At 42.2% G+C, this 20,449-nt stretch overlaps 3 long non-coding RNA genes across 4 annotated transcripts; all 3 read left to right on the plus strand.

Moving 5' to 3' along the window:
• Positions 1 to 1,418: 1,418 nt before the first annotated feature.
• On the plus strand, positions 1,419 to 4,582 carry LOC148111996 (uncharacterized). Its single transcript, XR_015730002.1, has 4 exons — positions 1,419 to 1,664; positions 2,156 to 2,370; positions 3,691 to 3,977; positions 4,292 to 4,582. It is a non-coding gene; the product is annotated as an uncharacterized LOC148111996 (long non-coding RNA).
• Positions 4,583 to 9,625: 5,043 nt separating this feature from the next.
• LOC148111997 (uncharacterized) lies at positions 9,626 to 13,565 on the plus strand. 2 transcript variants are annotated; one of them, XR_015730007.1, is made up of 3 exons: positions 9,626 to 9,717; positions 13,270 to 13,316; positions 13,482 to 13,565. It is a non-coding gene; the product is annotated as an uncharacterized LOC148111997 (long non-coding RNA). The 2 variants fall into 2 exon arrangements; XR_015730008.1 differs by having other exon boundaries at positions 13,485 to 13,546.
• Positions 13,566 to 13,796: 231 nt separating this feature from the next.
• On the plus strand, positions 13,797 to 20,153 carry LOC148111998 (uncharacterized). The gene is made up of 4 exons (XR_015730003.1): positions 13,797 to 13,977; positions 15,078 to 15,188; positions 15,692 to 15,805; positions 19,484 to 20,153. It is a non-coding gene; the product is annotated as an uncharacterized LOC148111998 (long non-coding RNA).
• Positions 20,154 to 20,449: the final 296 nt, after the last annotated feature.

A 20,449-nucleotide genomic window follows, 5' to 3' on the forward strand; every position in this document is an offset into this window, starting at 1 on the left:
AAATACTGGGTGGAACTATATCCAGAACATATAGATACAATGCATGCGAGGAGATAGCCACACCTTGGGGAAGGTATGGCTCCTTTTACACCCTCAGAGACGTCAGCTTAGTACCCAATTCTGGCCTCCTAATTTAGGTTTGTGTATTCCTTGTTGCCCTGCAAGGGGGAATAGAAACTTCCCAATTAGTCATCCTTGAGCATTCCTTTGTTTACTCAATTGGCCCCCTGGCTCTGGAAAGCAGGAGTTTATCCAGATCAAACATAAACTAGGGCTGAGGTGTAAATTATCCCTGTTGATGGCTGTAGTTTCAACTGAGATACGTACAATGCTTTTAGATGGATTGATATGAGTTCAGGTCAAATGGCAGGGACATACGTTTGACAAATACCAGATACATTACAGAGGCCTAATAACAATATGTTTGTAACAGGAGATACAAATAGAAAGGAATAATATGTATGATACAAATACAAAGGCCTATATGTATTACAGGAACCTAATGGTTACAGAATCTAGTATCCCAGTATATCATATTCTAGTATTATTTATTATATCCTTATTATTGTTTCCCTTTCACTATCTTTGGATTTTCTGAATGAAAATGTTCATGCTAGGACTTTCCCTTCTAGGTGCCAATCATTATTATAATATGGCAGCTTTCTCAGCACATGTCATAAGACATTGGCTGGGCTGTCCTGGCTCATTTTAAATTGCTACACTGCAGAAATGGCTGGAAATTTCTTTTACAGAATCAATAAGAAACTCCACCGGAGAAACAGAGGTAGGAGACAATTAAAAAGACAGAGTTATTATCTACTTAAGTTTAGCAGCAAGTGTGAAGAGATTAGATGCCAGAAATATCAGCTGGCACCTAAGATTTGGGAATAAAGAGCCCAGATAAAGCTGCTGGTGTAAAAATGAATGACAATAAGTTTGTGTTTTTAAAGTCTATTTTTTCCCAGTGGTACCAGAAGAGCAGCTGGACTTTGGCCTCTGGAGACACATGGACGTATGTACTATATAGTTACAACCAATATATAGGACATAAACCATGAAAGTAAACATGGCTCTTTTGGGTGAGGGGGATTAACTGGGCTTGAGGGTTTTCCCTGTGCTCAGGCCCAACTTCCTTATGATCTCCATGGCTTTTCAGCAGAAGACTTCACGGGCCGGCCAGTTTCTCCCAATCCAGCAAGGGCATCCCTCTCAGCGGTCCATCACTCCGCTCCCCCGTCCCCCTCAGGTAAGCAGTCTAAATCTTCTGGGGAATGTTTTGAGTGCCCATTACTAAGTACGACAAATGATCATTTTATTAAGTGAAGGAATCAGGCTGAGAGATCAATTCTCTCCCATAACAAATAACCTTTTCTTTTAACCCGGAGAGGCTAGCTGCAGGGAGCTGGAAGAGAGGCAGAGGAGGTGAGAAAGGGCCAGGTATTTTTAGGGAGTCTTAATTTCAAGGAGGTTGGATGGTTGGGGTGAAAACCTGAGGGGGCTAATTTTGCTCTTGTCTTCGTCTCTTACAGAATCGAAACTTTGGAACAACAGCTGGCATTTGAGAAAGAGGAGTACAAGAGCCTCCTCTGCAGAGTTCTGCAGCACGCTGGGGAGAAAAGGGAGCTCCTCACAGAGATTAAAACTCTCCAAGAACAGCTGGAGAGGTGAGAAATATTTAGAAGGGAATCCTTCCTTCCTTGCTTCCATGAATCGATGCGTTGGAGGAAGAGGTAGAATGAGAAAGAAAGGAATATAAAAGCTTCCTCTGTAGAGTTCTTCAACAAGCTGGCAAGAAACAGGAGCTCCTCACGGAAAACAAAAGACTGAAGGAACAACTGGACAGCTGAGAAACATTTAGTATCACCTATCATGAGAGGGCTAATTTCTGTCTGCTCATAATTTACAGAAATGCAATGTTATTTGAGGAGATGGTGCAGGAAAGAGGGCAGCTAAAGGAAGAACTAAAGGCCTTAAAATCAAAAACTTGAAGTTGAGCAAGGAGAAGGCGACCCAAATTTACACCATGGTATATTAAAGTCACTAATAGAGAAGCTCCTTTACAAAAAATGCTTATTGTATCATCATGAATAGAAAGAACAAAATCCTTTTTTTTTTGTCCCAATTTAATCTTCAAATAACCTTTTCTTTTAACCAGGAGAGGCTACACCTGAGAATTCGTTTCATGTCGTAAGGAGGGTGGGTGAGCTGATTTAAATAGAAGGGAATATGCTGATCTATGCTGGTGCATCTATGCTCCCCTCCTTTCCCTCCTCACCAAGGAGAAATGATTCTCTGTCTCAACCACATCCAGCCATCCCTGAAAAGTGCAGGACAACAGAAGAAGGTGGTCTCCTTGCTCAACTTCCATAGGTTGATATTGCTTTATCTTGTTATTTCTCAGTTATTAATACAGTTATTATCATTAACACAGTTATTATTGTTATTATCATCATTATTGTCATCGTTATTTCATTAGTCCTGGAACCGACCAGACTTGAATGACCGGAGTGTCCAACAGTGGCTCATGTCTGCACTCTTGTCTTATCACTTCACAGGTGTGCAGCAGGGGAGCCCAAACACTGGGAGCTCCTGAACAAATCTTCCCAGCTTCATAAAACCGATGCAGAACTCTGCAGGGAGCTGGAGGAGAGCCACAGGAGGTGAGAAAGTGCCAGGAATTTTGAGGGAGTTTTAATTTTAAACAAGTTGGATGGTTGGAGTGAAAACCTGAGGGGGGCTAATTTCGCTCTTGTCTTCCTCTTTTACAGAATCGATGCTTTGGAGGAAGAGGTAGAACGAGAAAGAAAGGAATATAAAAGCTTCCTCTGTAGAGTTCTGCAGCAAGCTGGGGAGAAACAGGAGCTCCTCACGGAAAACAAAAGACTGAAGGAACAACTGGACAGGTGAGAAATATTTAGTATCACCTATCATCTATCATGAGAGGGCTAATTTCTGCTTTTCATCATTTACAGGAATTCAAAAATGTTTGAAGAAATGGTAAAAGAAAGAGTCCAACTTAAAGAAGAAATAAAAGACCTTAAAATCAAGAACTGGAAGTTGAGCGAGGAGAAGGCGACCATCCTGCGGAATTTCAGGGAGAGGCTGAGGAGGTGAGAAACACGGAGACAGCAGCCCTGACTGAGGGAGGGAGAGGACCAGGATTCCTTGAAGCCGCTTGGTTGAACCATGATTCCAGGGTGAAGAACCTACTCTATAAGGGATGGAGGGATAGAGGAAAATTAGAATGGGGAGGCCACATTTGACCACTTATGACAAAATCTCCCTTTCTCCTTCTTCCAGAGGCAGAGACCGACCACCATGCTGAAGGGGCTGAAACATCAGGAGGAGGACTTGGAAAATCTGCTGAGGATCCCAAGATGGCCAGAAACATCTGCCAGGAGCTTCAAATACAGGGAGCCTCCTCCTCCCCTCCCCCTCTTCCTCCCCCTCCCCCTCCCCCTCCTTTCCCTCCTCGCCCCTTCCTCCTCGCCCCTTCCTCCTCACCAAGGAGAAATGATTCTCTGTCTCAGCCACATCCAGCCATCCCTGAAAAGTGCTGGACAACAGAAGAACGTGGTCTCCTCGCTCAACTTCCATAGGTTGTTATTGCTTTTTCTTGTTATTTTTCAGTTATCAATACAGTTGTCATTGTTATTATCATCATTATTGTCATTGTTGTTATTTCATTAGTCCTGGAACTGACCAGACTTGAATGACCAGAGTGTCCAACAGTGGCTCATGTCTGCATTCTTGTCTTATCACTTCACAAGTGTGCAGCAGGAGGCCCCAAACACTGGGAGCTCCAGAACAAATCTTCTGGAATCTTCTTCTGAAATCAGGAATTCAAAAATATTTGAGGAGATGGTTGAGGAACAAGTGGAGCTAAAAGATGAAATAAAAGAACTCAGATTGAAGAACCAGAATTTGAGCGAGGAGAAGGCAACAATCCTGCAGAATTTCAGGGAGAGGCTGAGAAGGTGAGAAATATGGAGATAGCAGCCCTGACTGAGGGAGGGAGAGGACCAGGATTCCTTGAAGCAGCTTAGAAAGAAATGAGATCTCATCCAGCCACTCCTGGAATCATGAAATGGACGCAGGGATTGATGACAAATCCACCCATTTCCTCCATTTAAATTCAAAGGTTAATTTTTTTCATCAGCCTACATAAAATAACATTAGGATTCCAGGATGAAGAATCTACCCTATAACAGATGGAGGAATAGATGAAAATTAGAATGGGGAGGCCACATTGGAACCCTTACTACTAAATCTCCCCTTCTCATTCTTCCAGAGCCAGAGACTCCATCGCTCACCAACCGCCATGCTGAAGGGGCTGGAACATCACATGGGGAAGGAGAGGACCAGGAGGAGGACTTGAAGAACTAGGAAAAGCTCCCGAGGAATCCCAAAATGGATTGAAACATCTATTGTACTACAAACATCCCTAATTTTGTAAAATAAAGTTCCAAAAGAAGGAGAAAACTCATGAATGTTTGGCTCCTGACACTTTTAGTCCTACATGTATAAAGCTAGGTCTACTATGAGGAGCTCCTGAAGGAGAATTTCCAGCCTGTGGAAGACAACACAGAACTCTGGAGGGAACTGGAGGAGAAACAGAGGAGGTGAGAAATTTTCTGACAGCACCCCTGACTTTCATTGTTGGTCCAAATTTATCTCTAACCTTCTGATTTTTCTAGAGAGAAAGAACTGAGGAAGAACCTCTGCAGGTGAGTGATGTACAGAGACCAGCTGGTACCACTTAATAGTACAGAGTCCAAAAGAAACACAAGGGCAGACATTAGAACAATGGAAGACAAGAGAGAAACTCTTGAAGACGTGAAACCTTTGATGCTGCCGTATAAACCGGAGAAGGAATGGCTGAAAGCTTCTGGGGAGAATCTCAAAGCCAAGAAAGCCCCACAGAGGCTTCTCCTCAGCCATCCAGAGACTCCCTGGCAGGAAGACTCTTCTGGCATCCCTGGTCAACCTCCAAAAGGAAGGTCCTGGAGCCTCCAGAGGGGTTGGCTGGATGTACCCATAATTCTTCTCCAAGAAAAAGGAACAGAAACACCTCATTGAAATGTGCAGAAATGGAGGGAAGCATCTGTTCAAGCCATTCAAGATCGACAGACGTCTATGGTGGAGATCCACACTCCAAGCCTTGAGGTGATCTTCCTTCCGAGGGGATCCTTTGATGGGAAGTGAGGGATCTCCTCTTCCTTTTTGCTCCCATCGAGCACTGAAATGGCTTCTCCTCTTGGCTGTTTGGCTGCTTCTCCTCAGGCCTTTGAGGACCCACTGGAGCTGGATAGGACTCTCCTTCCAGGTCATGTCCAGTTCCTTGCAGTGATATCAGATTTGGCTCTGAATCATTCTCATCCATTCCCTGATAAAAATAAAGAAAAGCCCATTAAAATGCAAGAATGAGAGATCCGTCTATGTAAATGATGTGTTTGTAGCATTGGGTTCCTGCACGGGGGAGAAGGTTGGACTAGATGGCCATGAAGGTGCCTCTCACAGCTTATATTCTGCGATTCTCTGAATGCCTGCAATAGAAGTTGTCCTTGACTTATGACCATTCATTTAGCAACGGTTGAAAGTTATGACAAAGCTGAGAAACGCAACTTAGAAGGCAGATCCTCACAGTGTCCCTGTTTAGGCCTGGAGACTGAATCATAGGAAGAACAGCTGCAGGTTTTGGGTCTGGCTAGTCTAAAGAAAAGAAGAATTAAGGGTGATATGATAGCAGTATTTCAATATCTGGGAGGCTGCCACAAAGAAGACGGGGTCAAATTATTCTCCAGAGCTCCAGAGGGCAGGACAAGAAACAACGGATGGAAACTGAACAAAGAGAGAAGCAGCCTGGAATTAAGGAGAAACTTCCTAACAGGGAGGACAATTGACCTGTGGAACTGCCTGCCTCCAGAAGTTGTGGCTGCTTCATCCCTGGAGGTTTTTCAGAAGAAACTAGACAGCCACTTTTTCTGAGATCATTTAGGTTCTCCTGCTTGAGCAGAGGGCTGGACTAGAAGACCTCCAAGGTCCCTTCCAGCTTCTATTCTATTCTATTCTATTCTATTCTATTCTATTCTATTCTATTCTATTCTATTCTATTCTATTCTATTCTATTCTATTCTATTCTGGAGGCGGAGGCCTCAGACACAGCCGGTCCCCCATTTTCTGGTCTGCTCTCTCATCAGCCCCCAGGAAGGTCAAGACAGTTAAGACAGGACGACCCCTGAGAATTTTATGAGTTGGTACATTCTAACGGTTCTCTGACTACCCAGAATCCCCCTGTCCAAGTGGTTCAGACCGAAGCAGCAGCAAAAACCCTCAGCTAATAAAAAAATAAACACCGTTGCCATGACTACATCTCCAGGCATCCACCTTCAGATTATCAAAGAGAATAGAATTAGAATTAGAATTAGAATTAGAATTAGAATAGAATAGAATAGAATAGAATAGAATAGAATAGAATAGAATAGAATAGAATAGAATAGAATAGAAAATATGGAATGGAATAGACTAGACTAGACTAGACTAGACTAGACTAGACTAGAATAGAAAATACGGAATGGAATGGAATGGAATGGAATGGAATGGAATAAAATTAGAATAAAATAGAATAGAATAGAAAATATGGAATGGAATAGAATAGAAAATGCAGAATAGAATAGAATAGAATAGAAAATATGGACTAGAATAGAATAGAATAGAATAGAATAGAATAGAATAGAAAATGCAGAATAGAATAGAATAGAATAGAATAGAATAGAATAGAATAGAATAGAATAGAATAGAATAGAATAGAATAGAATAGAATAGAAAATATGGAATGGAATAGAATAGAATAGACTAGACTAGACTAGACTAGAATAGAATAGAAAATACGGAATGGAATGGAATGGAATGGAATGGAATAAAATTAGAATAGAATAGAATAGAATAGAAAATATGGAATGGAATAGAATAGAAAATATGGACTAGAATAGAATAGAATAGAATAGAATAGAAAATGCAGAATAGAATAGAATAGAATAGAAAATGCAGAATAGAATAGAATAGAATAGAATAGAATAGAATAGAAAATATGGACTAGAATAGAATAGAATAGAATAGAATAGAATAGAATAGAATAGAAAATGCGGAATAGAATAGAATAGAATAGAATAGAATAGAATAGAATAGAATAGAATAGAATAGAATAGAAAATATGGACTAGAATAGAATAGAATAGAATAGAATAGAATAGAATAGAAATAATAGAAAAGAAAATACAGAATAGGATAGGACAGGATAACTTTATTGTCACTTTAAATGTACACTAATCAGCATACATTAAAATGGAATTTTGTTGCATAGAGCTCTCAAAGGGCTGCCACCTCCAATATACACTACATAATCATGACTAAATAAATAAATAAATAAATAAATAAATAAATATTATGCATATATATCCACATACACACCTATATTATCTGACACAGAGAAACATTACAGTCTCGTTCACATGTGTACATGTACCTGGTGAGAAAAAGGCATCCTGAGTTTCCCAGGCGGAGGGCATCGGGAGTAAAACCCCTACAGAATCGGGGAGTCCTGCTGGAAATCCTTGGAAACCCCCTCCCAGAGGGGAGCCGGAGTGGGTGGGTGGGGCCTCCAACAATGCTTCGATATCGATATCTAATTTATATTGTAAGCCTCCCTGAGTCTCCGGAGAAGGGCAGCACATAAATCGAACAAATAAATATACAACCTCTTTGGCCACTAAGTGAGTCCGGCTTCTCCCGTTGACTTGGATTGTCAGAGGCTGGCTGGGAAAGCTGGCTGGGAAACCTCTGGACCAAAAAGACTTTGGAATCCGATCTTTCCCTAAATGATGGACCGGACCGGATCTCTCCTTCCCAGCTGCCCCGCCTGCCTCCAATGTCCCACCTCACCAAATAAATCTCCAAGGAAATTAAGTGAAGCGAGTCCGTTTTATGAGAGGAGTGGGCTAGAGGATCCAGGAGGGAAAGGGGGGAAGGAGGGGAGCGGGTGGACTAAGCGGGAGATGAATGATCCACTTGATCCCTTTAACCGCCGTGCCCTAAAAACTTTTCCATCAAGCAGGGCTGGCGTGAACCCCCCCCTTTCTGAGATATTAGATTTTTAATTGTCTAATGGGTTTTAGTTGTGAGGTTTTTAAATTTTCGGCCAAAGTGTATAATTCTTTTAAATTTTTAAATTTTGTACTGAAATGTTTTTTACTTGGCTGTGCACCGCCCTGAGTCCACTAGGAGAAGGGCGGTATACAAATTTAAATAAAATAAATAAAATAAAACCTTGGAGAGAGAGATTGACAGATCCTTTCTTGGGTCTGCAACAAACCACTGCAGCCTTCATAGTTTATTTATTTTTATTTATTTTTTATTCATTTTGTTTTATTTATTTGTCAAGCATGTATTGGATAACAGATATAAGTATAAACATGATTATGAATGCAGGAAATGGATACGAATAAATGGGGGCAGTAGGACAAGGACGGAAGGCACGTTGGGGTGCTTATGCACGTCCCTTACAGACCTCTTAGGGGGGTCATAATATAATATTATGATATTGTACTGTATTGTATAATATTATGATATTACAATATTATGATATTACATAATATTACAATATTAGCACTTAGCGGAACATTCTGTGGGCTCAGTTCTCCTGGGAGCCTTGGGGGGCCTCCCCTCCATCTTTCACCCCCCCCCCATTTCCTCTTTTCCTTCCAGACCTCTCGGGGTCTCTCTGTCAGCGCGTGTGAGGCTCCCTATGGAAAGGTCCACCGTTGCTGGAGGGGGCAGCCTGGCATCTGCCCACAGCTGGATCAGAGATGATGACATCACAGCACGTGTCATAAGACCTTGGCCGGCTGTCCTGCCTCATTCTCAACTGCTACCACTGCAGGGATGGCTGGAAACTTCTTTTATCGTTTCCAGAAAAAGGTCCAGCGGAGAAATAAAGGTAGGATACAACCAGTGGTGGGATTCAGAAAATTTAACAAATGGTTCTGTGCCCTAATGACCATTTTAAGTATAAAAAACGTTTCTTAAGTCTTATTTTGGGGGAATGTCTTACTTTAGAGCAGGTGGGGGGTGGGGCCTGTGGATAATGAGAAGGAAGGAAGGAAGGAAGGAGGAAGAAAGGAAGGAAAGAAGGAAGGAAGGAAGGAGGGAGGGAGGGAGGGAGGGAGGGAGGGAGGGAGGAAGGAAGGAAGGAAGGAAGGAAGGAAAGAAAGAAAGAAAGAAAGAAAGAAAGAAAGAAAGAAAGAAAGAAAGAAAGAAAGAAAGAAAGAAGGAGGGAGGGAGGGAGGGAGGGAGGGAGGGAGGGAGATTCTGACAGAATCGGGGTTGAAATCAGAAGGGGCTGACCAGGGGTGGGTTCTAATTTTTTTTACTACCGGTTCTGTGGGCGTGGCTTATTTTGTGGGTGTGGCTTGATGGTCATGTGACAATTCTTTAGGATTTAGCAGAGGCTTTTAACTGGTAGCCCAGTAGCCCAGCCCAGACCCCCTTGGGATCAACCTGCAGCCCCCCCTGCCTCCTCAGGCGGTGGAGCGTGTGGGGGGGGGGAAGCTTTTCAAGAAGGCACAAGGAGGGCCGAGAGCTAAGATTTGGTCCAGAACCAACCCCAACAGGAAGGTCTCTTATTTGCTCCTTGTACTCCTTGGCTTTGCATTTTTAACAGGTAATAAATTAAATTTCTGATCACGTAAAAATAGCTCATAACTCACCTTTCTAGACAGCTCTTCTCATGTCTAAAAGCAAGATACTCTTCTCCATCTTTTCTCTGGAGGACCATTTAATCCAGAGCCTTTTAATTCCAGAAGTCCAAGTTTAAAGAATGGACTTCTGGAATTAAAGCTCCATTTTTTAGCTAAAACTTAATTCACACCTGTTAGTTTTGCTTGAGCAGTGTGAACAATTGACAGTGTGAAAGCAGGGGTGGGTTCTAATTTTTTTTACTACCGGTTCTGTGGGCGTGGCTTATTTTGTGGGTGTGGTCATGTGACTGGGTGGGCGTGGCTTGTGGTCATGTGACCAGGTGGCCATGGCTCTGTGTATAGGGACTTCTCAGAGGGCTGAAAAAAATCATTTCTGACAGGTCCTCGCACTTTTGATGAGTCTTCGCACTTATGACTGGTCATCATTTATGCCCATTGTAGCATTCTTAACAACTGTGTCACTCATTTCACAACTGCTTCTCTTCACCATGGTGACAAGATAGGGCAAAAACGTAAAATGTGAGGACAGTTGTAAGTTCTAGGACTGGTCAAAAGTGCGAGGACCAGTCAAAAATAACTTTTTCAGCCCTCTGAGTAGTCCATATGCACAAAAGAATACAGCTATAGAGAGGGATGAAGGAAGGAGAAGACAGATGGAAGAAGGAAGAAGGAAGAAGAGAGAGGGAAGGAAGAGAAGGGAGGAAGGAAGGGAAGGGAAATTAGAGTAGGAGTGAGGGTAAGAGAGGGAGGAAGAGAGGAGGAGAAGGAGAAAGGAAGAGGAAGTAGGGAGGAGAAGAAGAGGGGGGAGAGAAGGGAAGAAGGAAAGAAAAGAGAGAGGTGGTAGGTTTGAGGAGAAAGATTGCTGTACAATAAAAAAGATGAAAGGGAAGAAAGCCAACCCCAAACAAATATAAAGATATTAAGATAAAGAATGAATTGTTAAACTTTAAAGAATAAAAGAGAACAAATATGAATAAATAGCAATAATTAGAAACATACATACAAACATACAATGTATTTTCTTTGAACAGAGTATTTGGCCGGTTCACAAATTTAAACAGTGTTTAGTCATTTCAATTACATTTACAATTTCTATATTTCCTTTTTTGCCATATTTATTCCTTATCTATTTTTTAAAAAAACCAATATTACCCTTCATCCTCCTCTCTAATCTTAATCAAATTCAATTTTCCCCTTCTATTCTATATTATACCCCTTCCCATTGTCATCTATTTTTATATCCATCCTCACATTGGTTAATTATGTAATATTACAGTTGTTTAATACAAATTCAACATTTTAATATAAATCAATTAGTTATATAACTATCTTTTTTGTATATTAATCAATATGAACATGAATATTCCAATTATTTCCATGCAATCCAATTTCTTACAAATCAATTAATTATATTTACCAATAATAATAAACCAGATAATTTCCCCCATATATTCCTCCAAGCCACAACTTAACAATTTCTGCTTTCAACACAATATACAATTAATAGTATCTCAATTATTACAATTCCCTAGTTAAATAGAGCTTTCTTTCTTTTGTGTTTTAAAATCTTGAACTCTCCTCTTTTGCCCTAAATTTCCCATTGTTTGCACCTACTTTTTTTGGTGAGGAAAAAGAAAAGAACTCTGCCTCTGCCTAATTTTCCAACGTTGCAGCAAACAGCAAAGCCAACCGCCTGCTTTACTTTCAGTTTCGTTTTCAGCTTCATTTGCACAAGGAGAAAAAAAATCTGCTCCAGCAATTTAGCTCTTTGCAGCAACAGAGCCCTCTGCAAAACATCTGAGAGCAAATCAGCTGAGAGTTGGGAGGCCGATCTAATCAATGGGCTAATTAGCCTATGCTGAAGATGAAAGGAGTTGTTTTTTCTTGCTGTTTGCTTGCAAGGATAACTGCACAGGCCAAAGGGTGGGGGCTACCCTCCTTGCCTCTTACCGCCCCCCTAAGGCATCCCACCACCCCCCAGGGAGCAGTACTGCCCACTTTGGGAACCACTGGTCTACTCATTTGTTTTAACACTGATCAGCTGTAGGGCGGCCTTTTGAAGCCCCACAGCAAGAGTTTAAACAGTTTTTTCCCTTCTAGCCGATCAGCTGGGACTCAGGAGGCAGCAATAGATTGGGGATGGGGCCAAATAAAAGTAAGAATAATGTGGGGGGGGCGCAGATGAGGGGCGGGGGTGGCAGAGTCGGTTCCGTGAGTCATATCGTCACCACTACCAGCTCAGCGGAACTGGGCCCAACCAGAAGGAACCCACCACTGCTGCAGATCCTCTCCACCTCTTCCTGGATTAGCGGAGGGCTTCCCGTCGCTTCCCATCAGATTGGGGGTTTCTGTGACCCCCAAGTCATCCCTGGCTGTGGGGTGCACCTCCCCTCTTCTCATCCAGCGCCACCTGATCCCCAAATTCTTCCTCCGGCAGAAATCTTCCTCTGGGAAAGGAGGAGCGTCCGTCTCGGCCAGATGCTTCCAGCCCCAGAAGAGGAAGGGGGGGTCTGAATTGGGGGGAGGAAGCGTTGATCTCGGACTTTGGAGGTGGGAAGGGCCAGAACCAGCAGCAGCACCAATGGGAATTCTTCCTGCTTGAGCGTCATCGGTCTCCGGGCAGAGTCCTTGGGGGCTTCACCTGAAGGAGGAGAGCCAGTTCTGCGGAGAGAGAGAAGCGGAGAAAGTGGGAGGGGGGATCTTGGGCTGAAGAACCGAGCGGAACTCTCTCCTGCATTGGGTGAAGTCAAGGGAAACTTTGCCCGGAGACTGATGATGCTAAAGGAGGGAGAATTCCCATTGGTCCCCCTGTTCTTTCTAGACACTCCCAATTCCGAAGTTTGAGGGAGCCCCATTCTGGGCTAGGCAGCCTTTCTGTGGTCCCTTCGCTTTGCGGAGAGAGGGAACCGGTGGGAAATTCCACTGCCTGAGCCAAAAGGGTCTACGGCAGGGGTGAAATGCTCCCGGTTTGGACCGGATCGCCCGATCCGGTAGTGATGGAGGCGGGTGGTTCGGAGAACCGGTAGCAAAAATCCCTGCCCCCCCCCCACATGCCCAACTGAACCATGCGATCCTCAGAGGCTTTTTTTCTTTTAAATGCCTCTGACGATCCAAGCTGAGTTGCCTGATCGTCAGAGGCATTTAAAAGAAAAAAAGCCTCTGACTATCAGTTAACTCAGCTGGGATCGTCAGAGCCTTTTGAAAGGATTTTTTACAACCACTTCGCCGAAGAGGTTGTAGAAAAAATGGTTTTAAAAGTTTTTTAAAAATCGCCACGCCCACCCAATCACATTACCCCACCACCACCAAGCCACGCCCACAGAACCGGTAGTAACAAATTTTAGATTTCACCCCTGGTCTACGGGATCTTGAGAAGATCGTTTTCTCAGGGGGTGGGGGGGACCCTCAGGAGGGGAAGGGCCAGGCGGGGCCAGGCGAGGGAGGCCATGAGGCGGGGCCAGGTCGAGGCAATGTCAATAAGTTTCTGTTTTTAAAGCAGTCTATTTGTTTTCCAGTGGTTCCAGAGGAGCAGCCCGTCCTGTGGAAACGGGGACCGACGGAGGTATGTCGTATTTATTTCTTTAATTGTTTGTCAACACGTACCCAATGGGACCCAAACCCTGGAAGTCAAAATGGCTCTTTTGGGCGAGGGGGCCTGGATTAACCGGGCTTGAGGGTTTTTCCTGGGCTCAGGCCCACCGTCCTCATGGCCTCCGTTGCTTTTCAGCAGACGAATTCACGGGCCGGCAACCTGCCCCCTATCAAGGAAGGTCCTCCCCCTCAGCGATCCTTTACCACCCGCCCCCCCAAGGTAAGCAGTCTAAATCTTCTGGGGCAGGGGTGGGTTCTAATTTTTTTTACTCCCGGTTCTGTGGGTGTGGCTTATTTTGTGGGTGTGGCTTGGTGGGGGGTTAATGTGACTGGGTGGGTGTGGCCACCTTTTTTTTTTAACTTTTAAAAGCATTTTTTCTACAACCTTAAGAGGTTGCAGAAAAAAAAATGCTTTGAAAAGCCTCTGATGATCAGGCAACTCAGCTGGGATTGCCAGAGGCTTTTAAAGGCATTTTTTCCCCTGCAACCTCTTCGGCTGAAGAGCTTGTAGGAAAAATGCTTTTCAAAGCCTCTGACGATATGTATATTTCACGGCTGTTATTTTAACTTTTCCAGGCTCCTGCAACATCTGGGGGGCGACCGCTGAGGAATCCGAGGGAGAAGAGTGGCACGTAAGTCTACATTTTACCTAAAGAATATAAAATATAACATTTATTTTTTAAAGGAATCCTTTGTTGAAACACCTTTGGCTTTTATGAGAGCATCTAGTCTTTTGGCCTTAGAGCCGATCTTGCCATGGAAATCTTTGCCCACTCTTCCTTCAAAAGGGCTCCAAAATTGGAACATTGGGCGCTATCTAACAAAATGAAATTCAAGGGTGAAAAAAGTGAGGTTCTACATTCAGCCAAGAAAAACAAAATGCACAGGGACAGTATATGGGGCACCTCGCTCAACAGGAGTAACTCTCAGAGGGATCTTGGAGTCCTAGTGGACAACCGTTTAAACAGGAGCCAGGCGTGTGCAGCAGCTGCCAAAAAAGCCAACCCAGTTCCAGGCTGCATCAATCAAGACCACGTGAAGTGTTGATGCCACTTTTTAAGGCCTTGGTAAGGCCACACTTGGAATATTGCATCCAGTTTTGGTCGCCACGATGTAAAAACGATGTGGAGACTCTAGAAAGAGTGCAGAGAAGAGCAACAAAGACGATGAGGGGACTGGAGGCTAAAACATAATGGATTTTTCACATATTTAATGACTACTATTTAACATCAGTTTTTTCCCTTCAAAGATTTCAGTTTGTTTTTTGACTTGAATTGTACATCTTATATGTTATGTTAAAGGAGGAAGTACTCTGAAGGGATTTATCTTGGTCTGATTTTTTCTTTTACATTTCCAAAACCTGGCCTTTTAATAGGGGTGTGTAGACTTTTTACTTAAGATTACTTAAGTAAAAACTTAAGTAATCCAACTCTTATAAACAACTCTTATCAACACATTAAACCTTAATATTTAAGTCACTAATCCAATCCCTTAAGACTACCCTGGAGGTGTATCTAAAGTCCCTCAAACTGTACCCATTGGCCATTTTTACGGAGCCTTTATAAAAGACCCAATAAATGGTGAAAGGATTGTTGGTAGGAATAGCAAGACTGAATTTATACACCGACACAAACATAAAGGTATTTTTAATATTTTTCAATGGAAGAAAATGTTTGATGAGTCAAGTAAAAAACTGAAGGGTCTAATTTCTCTCTGGTTTTCCTATTTACAGCAACAGAAAGCAGAAGTCGTTCTCCCTGACTGAGGAGCTCCTGAGTAAAAACGCCCAGCTTTCGGAGAAGAACGCAGAACTCTGCAGGGAGGTGGAGGAGAAACTGCGGAGGTGAGAAACCCTGACTTTCCCTTCCAGGATTTCCTCTTCAATTCTCCTTAGCTCCCTACCCCGGACACACATTACACAACGTTCTGCGTTGAATTACGTTGCCTGGATGGGTGGGAGACATCATGAATCTCTTGACGGGGACTTTTCCTGGCCAATTCCTCTGAATTTAGGAGGTCCCTGCTTTGATCTCCTCCTCTGCTGCTCACTGACCTCAGTTCTCGGCTCCCCCTCGGCTCTCCCCAGTTCAGTCTTCTCCCCCTTCTGTCCCCATTAGAAAGTTTGGAAATTGTTTTGAATTTTCTGGTATGAAAGCCAAAAAAGGGGGGGAAAAGGTTTTAAGATCTGAAAATTCCTTTATGGCAAAACTCAAGTAATTAAAAAGTAAGGCTATGTAAAACAAAGGAAGTGCCAGGCATTTTAGTTAGTTTTCATTTTAAAAGGGTTTGATGATTTGGGTGAAGACCTGAGAGGGCTCATTTCCCTCTTGTCTTCCTATTTTACAGAATCCAGATGTTGGAACTCCGAAACCTCCATCTCCACTGCAGGGTTCTGACGGAAGCTGGGAAGAACCAGGAGCTCCTCAGGGAGAACAAAGAGCTGCGGGAACAACTGGAGAGGTAAGAAATACCGTGTTTCCGACTTGTTAGCGTTCTCGAAACAATAATGCTTAGATCTTCTTATTTTTTGAGCTATCTCCTCCTGGTCCAATAGATTCAGTCTATGTCTCATCATCAACCACTGTTGTTTCGTCGCCTCATCTCCCGGTCGTTGCTGTAATTCAGCCTCAGTTTGTAATAATTTTTGAGTAAGTTCTTCTCTACTCTTTCTTTTTTCCTTATTTTTAAAGGCAGTATATGAGATGGCTACTCCTCTGACATAGGCCTTCATAGTGTCCCACACAATTTCTTTGGCTGTCCCTCGATTTCCATTTTCTAAGAAGAAGCGTTTGATTTCTTCATTCAATTTGAGTGTGAACTCTTTTTCATTTAGGAGATTGGTCCTTAAGCTCCATCTCTGTTGTATTTTCTTCGTATCATGAGACCATCTAATTTCGAGGAGCTTATGATCTGCCCAAGTATTGATGTCCATGTTAACTTTCTTAATTTCTAATGCCAATTTTCTAGTAACCCAAACCATATCGATTCTGGACCAGGAGTTCTGTGGGATGGAGTAAAATGTATATTGTCTGTCCTGGGGGTGTAAGGTACGCCACATGTCAATTAAATTTATCTCATCCACCAAATCAAAAAAAAAACTTTGGTAAGGGAGATCTTTTATTCTTTTTGGTTATATCGCACTTATAATCAAGCTTTGGATCTACAAGTCGGGGAGATGGCTCGCATATAAATTAAAAAAAGAGAAGGAAAAAAACCAAATACTAGCTTTAGAAGACCCACAGGGCATCCTGTTGACGAAGGAAGAAGACAAATTAGAAAGCATAAGAAAATTTTATGAATGTCTTTACAAAAATGAAGGAATTGAGTTAAACAAGGTAGAACAGTATTTGTTGGAAGCCAACCTTCCTCAAATTCCGGAAGAAGAAAAGGAAATGTTAAATGAAAAGATCACCATAGGGGAGTTAAGAACCGCCTTATCCAAAATAAAGAAGAACAAAACCCCAGGCCCTGATGGTCTCCCCGGAGAATTATATCAAAAATTTGATGATGCTCTGAAATTGGAATTGTTAGAAATTTTAAATGATGTTATTGCTGGTATAACAATCCCAGACTCCTGGAGGGAAGCGTACCTGACGATCATTCTGAAAGAAGGTGCCGACCCGAAGCAGATCTCCAACTATAGACCTATCTCACTGCTTAACGCAGATTACAAATTATTTATGACTATAATAGCGGAGAGATTCAAGAAAATTTTAAACCGATGGATACATAAGGATCAAAATGGTTTTCTCCCAGGGAGACAGATTAGAGACAATCTGAGAACAGTCCTAAATACTTTTGAATATTATGAACAACACCCTGGAAAACAGATGGCTTTAATGTTTGTCGATGCCCAAAAGGCATTCGACAACCTGAATTGGACCTTCATGATAAACCAAATAGATCTAATGGGATTCGGGACTAACTTTAGGAGGATGATAGAGAATATTTACCAAAATCAGAGGGCAAATATATTAGTTAACGGAGGCAGAACCCAGACATTTCAGATCCAAAGAGGAGTTAGGCAGGGATGTCCCCTATCCCCCTTACTTTACATTCTAGCATTAGAGGTCTTACTTAGAAGGATTAGAACTAATGAAAATATCAAAGGCTTGAAGATTAGGAAGGAAATATTTAAAACACAGGCTTTTGCGGACGACGTTGCCTTCATAATAGAAGACCCATTAGATACCAGCTTAAAATTAATGCAGGAAGTTCAGAATTATGGAGAAGTCGCGGGCTTTAAACTTAATAAGAACAAAACCAAAATAATTGTGAAAAATATGACAAACCCACAAACGAAAGAATTAGAAGATTTATTAGGCCTCCAGGTAGTTAAGAAGATAAAATATCTGGGAATATGGATTACGGCGAGACTCTCTTCATTAAAAGATGATAACTATATCCCGTTATTGCAGAAAACTAATCAAGATCTTGATAGGTGGAGGAGGCTTAAATTGTCCCTGACTGGTAAAATTGCGGCGATCAAAATGAATATTTTACCGAAATTTCTATTTCTATTTCAAAATATACCGATATCACTAGATAAAAAATTTTTTTTGGATCTGAATAAACATATCAGGAACTTTCTGTGGGAGGGTAAGAAATCGAGGATTTCTCTCAAGACACTTCAAGGGAAAAGAAATTTGGGAGGGTTCGGGCTCCCTGACTGGGAATTATACCAAAAGGCGGCAAAAATAATTTGGATAAAGGAGTGGATCAAATTACAAGAAGGTAGAATCTTAACACTAGAAGGACACGATCTCCTTGAAGGATGGCACGCTTACCTCTGGGATATAAAGGATAGGAAGAAAACTCATTTCCATAAACATAAAATTAGAGAGACATTGATTCGTACGTGGCTGGAAATTAGACAGAAGATATATACCAAGGTTCCTAGCTGGTTGTCGATTATGGATGCTCTAGTGGCCCCAAATAGAAGAGAGAACTATAAAATGGGCACATATAAGGACATCTTGGATGAAGAAGGGAAGCTCAAACCCTTGGAAGTACTGAGGGACCAGGGGTTTATTCTAGATTGGTGGAAATATCTTCAGATTAAGTCTAGATTTCAAGAAGATAGAGATAAATGTGGTATTGAAATGAAATATGGATATTTTGACAAAATTATTTGGGGACCAGATAAGAAAATGCTATCGAAAATCTATAACCTTATATTAGATGAGGATAGAGCCGAGAAGATAGCTAAAAATCAGCTAAGCATTTGGGAGAAAAATTTAGGATATGGCCTTAATTTCAATGACTGGGAGATAGCTTGGAACAGAAATCTCAAAATAACGAAATCGGTAACATTCAGGGAAAATCACTACAAAATGCTGCATAGGTGGTACCTAGCCCCGGACAGGCTGGCCAAAATATTTCCAAATTCTTCTGCCTTATGTTGGAAATGTGGAAAGACGGTCGGCACCTTTTACCATCTGTGGTGGACTTGCCCTGAGACCAAAAAGTTTTGGTTAAAGATTCGACTCTGGCTCTCGGAAATAATGGGACAAGAGATAGCCCTGGCCCCGGAATCCTTCCTCTTAGGTATGATTGAAGATGGCCTCGACAACAATAAAACCCAACTGGCAATTCAAATTATTACTGCGGCTAGATTAGCCTTTGCGAAACTCTGGAAATCCAACTCTACCCCCTCTGAAGAAACATTAATAAATAAAATTCTAGAGTGCGCAGAGATGGCCAAATTGACGAGCGAGCTAAAAAATGAAGAGAATTTTAAGTACTACGAAGTATGGGGAATTTGGTATAACTGGTTAAAGAATAGGATAAAAATATGATAATAGGCTACGATTTGTTAGACACCCGAAATGGACTTAATTGTATAGAAATGTAGAGAATTGTATAGAACTGCATATTGTATAGCTATGGATGGAATTCATTTAATGTTTGATCTATGAAATGTGTAAACATTGCACCTCGGATCAAGATTGTGATTGTACATTGTCTTTTTAAAAATTGGAAAATTCAATAAAGTATTAAAAAAAAAAAAAAAAAGAAATACCGTGTTTCCCCGAAAATACGACCTTCCCCGCAAGCAGTTGTTGTTGTGGCTAAGCTAGTAAGTAAGAATCTTTGGCTGCTTCTCTGCATTGACCTCTCCACGTCTCCTTCTTCCAGAGAGAAACAATGGAGGGAGCGTTTCCTGGGAGAGAGAGAATGGCGGGAATCCCAGTAAGATCCGGGAGGAGATCTCGCAGGATCAAAAGAGATCTGAGGCAGCCTCCAAGGACCTCTAAGACCTTCAAGTAGCTCCTCCTCCTATTCCTCCTCCTCCCCTCCCCCTCCGGGACACATTCTCTGTCTCCACCACATCCTGGCAACACCAAAAAGCCTCTGAGAACCAGGCAAAAAGTGCACCCTATTTTTTCCATGACTTTTGGAGGTTCTGTACAGGATCATGGACCCAACTTCCAGAGGGTTTGTAGGCCCTAGGAGACCCTCCCTCATTTTTCTGCTGCTGGATAACTTGTAAGAAGGTTCAAAGAAGAAAGAACTGAAGGGCTGAAGAGGAAATGCTTTTGTAAAGTCGATTTGATCCTTTGAAATTTATTTTGTAATGTAAATAGAGATCTGGATTTGGAATACCCTTCAAGATCTTTTTTTAATTCCTTCAATTCTGCTATTGGTTCCTGCTTTTTAATGTGCCTCGGTGTTGATTTTAATTCTAAGAGATTTGTGGTTTTTTTAGTTGTTAATTATTGGGGTGCAAACTGTCAGTATTTTAATTTTTCTTGTTGTCTTTAATGCTTTTGGCATGTGACCGTAATAAATGTTGAGTTGAATTGAATTGAATTGAGTTGAGTTGAATTGAATTGAATTGAATGACTCTTTGGGCCTGATTCCTTCAGGATCCTTCATTAGTCCTGGAAAGTCTTGAATGACCAGACTGTCCAACAGTGGTTCCTGTCTGCACTCTCGTTTGACCACTTGACAAGTCTGCAGCAGAAGAAAGACCCCAAAGCAATGGGATTGTTGTCATGGAAGGACAGGCCTGTTTTGACCCTTCCCCCTCCCCACTCTGGACCCCCCTCCCCAGCCAGGACATCTACACCAGTGAAAAGCAGCTCTTGGATTCCATGGAGA

Source organism: Pantherophis guttatus, chromosome 15 (genome assembly GCF_059756535.1).
Source record: "Pantherophis guttatus breed Tessera chromosome 15, ASM5975653v1, whole genome shotgun sequence".
Classification (NCBI taxonomy): domain Eukaryota; kingdom Metazoa; phylum Chordata; class Lepidosauria; order Squamata; family Colubridae; genus Pantherophis; species Pantherophis guttatus.